This window comes from Zingiber officinale, chromosome 7B (genome assembly GCF_018446385.1).
Source record: "Zingiber officinale cultivar Zhangliang chromosome 7B, Zo_v1.1, whole genome shotgun sequence".
NCBI classification, from domain to species: Eukaryota; Viridiplantae; Streptophyta; class Magnoliopsida; order Zingiberales; family Zingiberaceae; genus Zingiber; species Zingiber officinale.
In genome coordinates this window covers 104881876-104888357 of record NC_055999.1, presented here as the reverse complement: position 1 = coordinate 104888357, position 6482 = coordinate 104881876, and the positions used below count along the sequence as shown (strand labels likewise).

Genomic DNA, 6482 nt, shown 5'->3' with positions numbered 1-6482 from the left:
CCTGAACCTTCTCTGGGTTAGCTTCAATTCCGTGCTCAGTAAGGAGGTACCCCAGGAATTCCCTCCCTCGGGCTTCGAACAAGCACTTCAGTGGGTTTAACTTTAAGCGTACTGCTGCAGCGTGCCATAGGTTTCCTCCACATCGATGATAAGGTTTGTTGCTGCAGTGAACTTAATGAGGATGTCGTCTACACAAACTTCCATGTTTCGCTTGATCTGTTGTTGAAAGATCTTGTCTATCATTTGCTGATAAGTGGCTCCTGCATTGTGTAGACCAAACGACATAACTGTATAATAGAAAATACCATCGGCTGTGATGAAGCTAACCTTCTCCTGATCTTCTTGGGCAAGAGGGATCTGGTGGTATCCTTGATAAGCATCAAGTATGAAGATCCTCTCACAGCCCAAGGTGGAGTCCACCATCTAGTCGATCCCTGGTAGCAGGTAGCAGTCCTTAGGGTTGGCTTGGTTGAGGTCTCAGAAGTCGATGTAGACCCTCCACTTATTGTTAGGTTTGGACACCATGACTACGTTAGAGAGCCAGGGTAGAAATTAGACCTCTATAATGTGTCCTGCTTTTAAGAGCTGATCCACTTCAGCTTGGATGATTTTATTTTATTTGGCCGAGAAGTTTGACTTCTTCTGCTTGACCGACCGGGAATCAGGCAGGAGGTGTAGCTTATACTCATCTACCTCGGGCTTGACTCCCGGTAGGTCCTCAGGGGACCAGGCGAAGACATTCCTATTTCGGGTCGGGCATTTGACTAGATCTGTCTTAATATCGATCAGCTAATCACCCGATATGTGGGTGATGCTCTCCGGACACTTTAAATAGAGCTGGACCTCCTCCCAAAGGATGAGTTCTTCTGCTATAGGCAGAGGCTCTTCTTGGATGACATGGATCCTTCCATCCTGGGTTCTTTGAGCTTTATAAGCCTCCACCTTCACTATGTCAACGTAACACCTGCGGGAGACCGGTTGTCGCCCTTGACTTCCCCAACCTGGTCGCCCACAGGAAACTTCATCTTCTGATGGAAGGTGGAGATGACCGCTCGAAACTTGTGCAGTGCGGGTCTTCCCAGGATGATGTTGTAGGAGGATGGAGAGTCCACTATAATGAAAGTGCTCCTCCGAGTCCTCACCAATGGTTCACTACCCAAAGAGATAGATAGCTTAATTTGACCCATTGGTCGTACCTCGTTGCCAGTGAACTTGTACAAGGAAATAGCTACGGGTTGGAGCTTACTAGCGTCTATCTGCATGCATTTGAACACATTCTTGAACAACATGTTGAAAGAACTTTTGGTGTCAATGAAAACCCTAGCCATGCGGCTGTTGGCGATGACAGCTTTGATTATGAGGGCGTCATCATGGGGGAGCTCCACTCCCTCTAGGTCTTGTGGCCCAAAGCTAATTATAGGCCCAGCAGCTTGTTCCCGGCTGCATCTTACCGCATGTATCTCCATTAGGCTCTCATGTGACTTTCGAGCTCAAGTGGAGTCTCTATCCGTGGGCCCTTCAAAGATCATACTGATCTCCCGAATGGCGACATTTTCCTTGTTCTCCTCCTCAGGGGATTCCATTGGCTCCTTGTCCAAGCCTGATTGTTGGGTTCCCTGACCTGCATTTTTGGTCAGGGGTTTACCTGATTGCCCTACGATAGCAAGATAGTTGGCTAACAGCTTCTGAATCTTGGCCGCGATCTCAGGCGGAGGTAAGTCTAGTTCAACCGATATTCCATTAGAGTAGTGTTCTTGTGATCTACCGAGGCGCCCTAGTGACAGGGGTTAATCGTAACAAGATTTCATAGGGATCTTCTTTATTTGGTACCTAAGAATAGATACTTCAGCTTTCGGCGAATGCTTGTTGATGGACAATGAGTAAAGGATAGAATGTGATACATCAATACCACTACAATGAAACCGAACTCCTAGGATTCTTCATAAACCAAGTCTATTACCTCTTCTTTGCTAGTTCTCGTTTCTGTTTCCAAATCTCTTTTCTTTAGATAACTTACAACCATCGGTAGTTTAGCTAATCCTAAGTGAGCCATCGTTAGTGCTTATAACCAGTCCTCGTGAGATCGATAATCTTTATTACTAGGGGTGGCAATTTTTGACCCGACACGAAAACACGACCCGAACCGAACACGAAAAAATCAGGTTAGGGTTGGGTAGTTTCGGGTTCGGGTCGAAATCGGGTCGACCCAATTGACCCAATTAATAAACAGGTCAGGTTCGGGTCAACCTGAAATGACGCAATTACAACCTGCGAACCCGTTTATAAATAATTATAAATTTAAACAAAAATTACAAGTTTAAAAAAGTTAAAAACCCTAAACATAGAGATATGCTATTGATTGCAATGTTGCTATGACTTATCATTTATGATATGGATTTTCAATTTGTGTAGATAAATGTTATTTTTAATTTATAATTTATAATTTATAATTTAATATACAAAATTTCTTTAATGAATTTAGGTCATGTTCGGGTCAAACGGGTTAGGTTCGGGTTAAGTGAAAGTAAACAGATCAGGTTCAGGTTGAATAGTTTGACCCGAATTAATAATCAGGTCGGGTTCAAGTTGTCATTTGCTAACCCGCCAACCTGCCAACTCGAACCCGTCAACCCGAACCCGAACCGAATTGCCACCCCTATTTATTACTGACGACGAATCCGTGTACTTGCAGAATCGTAACAAGTTTTCGGCGCTGTTGCTGGCGACTGCGTCTATAACATTAGCGAAAGTCATATTAGATTAGATTAGACTAGACTTAGTTTCTTTTTCCTTTATCTTTCCTTTTTCTGATATTTTACATTTTAGAGATAAATAATTTTATTCTTGCTTTTCTTTATTTTTTCCTGCATTTTTCATTAAAACGCTAACAAAAAAAAAATTATTTCATCTCTCTTCTTTACTATATTCCATATCTTGTTTTTGCATGCGAATAGCTAATCTTTCAGGACAACTTCTACTGTTCGATCTAGAGATCGATAGGACCTTCTTGAGAAGAAGAAACATACAAAAAGTATTTCAAGCCGCACAAGAATCTTCAGAGATGACTGACAAATTGTTGAAGGATTATGCAACACCTTATGCACGAGGGGCTCGGTCTAGCATCACTCGATCGCCAATCGAAGCTAATAATTTTGAAATCAAACCTGTAGTAATTCACATGGTTCAGCAGAATCAATTTGGAGGAGGACCGCACGATGATCCAAACCACCACTTAGAGCTTTTCTATGAGATTTATAGTACCATGAAAGTGAACGGAGTCCCTCCAGAATCAGTGAGATTATTGCTTTTTAGATTCTCCCTGAAAGACAGAGCCAAGTAGTGGCTAAATTCCCTTCCAGCAAATAGCATTACATCTTGGGAGCAGGGTGAGCAGAAATTCCTGGACAAATTCTACCCACCAAGCAAAACTGCTCACATGAGGAATTTGATCGCAAGCTTCAAACAGATAGACTCAGAATCATTATTTGAAGCCTGAGACAGATTCAAAAGTATGTTGAGACAGTGCCCCCATCATGGCCTTGAGAAATGGTTGGTTCTACACACATTCTATAATGGAACCAACTATCACACGAAGGTATCCCTCGATTCTGCAGTAGGAGGAGCACTTATGAACAAGAACCAACCTTGCCTGAGATTGTACCACCTCAAGTGGAGTTAAAACATCTGCCGCCTAACCTTAAATATACATTCCTTAGTCCAGATTCCACTTTCCCAGTAATAATTAATACAAATTTGATTAAGATGGAGACACAGAAATTGATCAAGGAGCCGAGAGCACATAGAAAAGCAATCAGATATACTATTGATGACATAAAAGGGATCAACCCTTCGATCTGCATGCACAGAATTCTGCTCGAAGAAGGATATAAAAATTTGATTGAGCATCAAAGAAGATTAAATCCAAATTTGAAAGAAGTTGTGAAGAAAGAAGTATTGAAACTTCTTGATGCCAGAATCATTTATCCTATATCAGATAGTGAGTGGGTAAGTCCGGTCCATGTGGTCCCCAAGAAAGGGGGAGTGTCGGTGGTCAGAAATGAAAACAATGAATTGATTCCAACGAGGACAGTCACAGGATGGCGGATGTGTATTGACTACAGGAAGCTGAACAAGGAGACCAGGAAAGATCATTTTCCCTTACCATTCATTGATGAGATGCTAGAAAGATTGACAAAACATTCCTATTTTTGCTATCTGGATGGATATTCTGGCTTCTTTTAAATTCCAATACACCCCCTAGATCAAGAAAAGACCACTTTCACGTGCCCTTTTGGTACCTATGTTTATCGACGAATGTCGTTTGGACTCTGCAATGCACCAACTACAATTCAACGATGTTTGATGGCAATATTTTCAGATTTTATAGAAAATATTATTGAGGTATTCATGGACGATTTTTCAGTCTATGGGAATGACTTCAACTCCTGTCTTCTGAATCTTTCTAAAGTTCTCCAGAAATATGAAGATGTGAACTTAGTTCTGAACTGGGAAAAATGCCACTTCATGGTCAAAGAGGGAATTATTTTAGGACATAAGATTTCAAAACGAGGAATTGAGGTAGATAAAGCTAAAATAGAGACAATTGAGAAACTACCTTCACCTCTTAACGTAAAAGGGGTTAGGAACTTTCTAGGGCATGCTGGATTCTACAAGCTTTTCATCAAGAATTTCTCAAACTTTTCCAAACCACTAACTAACCTGTTGATTAAAGATGCTGAGTTCTGTTTTGATGATGACCGCAATGAGGCGTTTAAGAAAATCAAGAGTGCTCTCATCTCAGCCCTCGTAATTCAAGCTCTAGACTGGGAACTCCCATTCAAAATCATGTGTGATGCTAGTGACTTTGCGGTGGGTGCAGTTTTAGGACAAAGAAAGGACAAAGTACTATATGCAATTCACTATGCAAGCAAGACATTGGATGCAACCCAAATGAATTATTCTACTACTGAAAAGGAATTATTGGCCATAGTGTTTGCCATCGACAAGTTAAGATCCTATCTAGTGGGCTCAAAAGTGATAGTGTATTCTGATCATGCTGTCATAAGATATCTGCTTAATAAGAAAGTGTTAGGATGTATACTAAAAGCTTAGCTTTTGGTATAAACATCTATCTAGAAATAAGAATCACATTGGTCAAATGTCTACATTTATGATAAATGTAGTTGTTCAATTAATTTATATTGTAGATAACATGGTGTGTGGTGTCACACACAGAGGATCATGTTATCAGTACCTTATAAATTATAAACAGTAGCTCACGACCAAGATGGAAAGGAACAAACCATTGGAAGGTCGTAGTGTAATTAGGTATTAGTTTATCTTAACTATATAATTACACTAGTACACTTAGAGTGTATTGAGTAGGACCATTAGAGGTCGTTTCTTTTATACTGACTTTATAAAGGAACAAAGACCTCAGTTATTATGGAAGTGTGTGCTCTTAATCCTAATATAATAACAAGCACATATATTTGATATTTATTTCTTTAATTTATCAATGGGTGAGATTTAGTTCGATAAATCAATAAGCCCGATAAGTTGGGAAATGATATCACTTATAGTGTGTGTTGTTGATTATAGAAGGAAACTGTGTCCTAGTAATCTAGGTTGAGAATGTCCCCAAGAGGAGCTCATAAGGATTGTCATGTTAAACCCTGCAGGTGGACTTAGTCCGACATGACGATGAGGTTGAGTGGTACTACTCTTGGACTAAGATATTAATTAAGTGAGTTGTCAGTAACTCATTTAATTAGTGGACATTCGACATCTTAAACACAGGGAGACTGATACACTCATAATAAGAAGGAGCCCAAAATATAATTTGGGATTGGTGCGGTAGTTCAATAATAGTTCTTTAGTGGAATGAATTATTATTGATGAAATTAAGTTGTGTGTTCGGGGCGAACACGGGATGCTTAATTTCATCGGGAGACCAAAACCAATTCCTCCTCTCGGTCCCTATCGTAGCCTCTTGTATATAGAGATTTATACCCACCACATACCCACCTTCTTACCCATCCAATGGGGCCGGCCAAGCTAGCTTGGAACCCAAGCTAGGGCCGGCCAAGACCAAATGGATGAGCCAAGTTGGTGGCCGGCCAAAGCTTTGGTCCCAAGCTTAGGTGGCCGGCCACTAGAATATTAAAAAGGATTTTTATTAAAATTATTTCTTATGTGGATATCATGGTTTTAAAAGAGAGTTTAAAAAATTAAAAATTTCCTTTTATAGCTTTCTACAAAAGATTAAGAGAAGAGATTAATCTCTTTCCTTATTTGTAGATTAAAAGGATGGTTTTAATTTTGGGTAAAAACTTTTCTTATTTGTAAATCATCTACATGTTTAAAAGAGAGTTTAAAATTTGAAATCTTTCCTTATTTGTTGATTAAAAGGTGGATTTTAAATTTTAAGAAAACTTTCCTTTTTAACCATATTCATGATTTAAAAGAGAGTTTAAAAATTA

General features: G+C 39.9%; 1 pseudogene; it reads right to left on the bottom strand.

The window, feature by feature from the left end:
• Nucleotides 1-3468: 3468 nt before the first annotated feature.
• On the bottom strand, nt 3469-3540 carry LOC122007548 (annotated as a pseudogene).
• Between the last annotated feature and the right edge of the window lie 2942 nt (nt 3541-6482).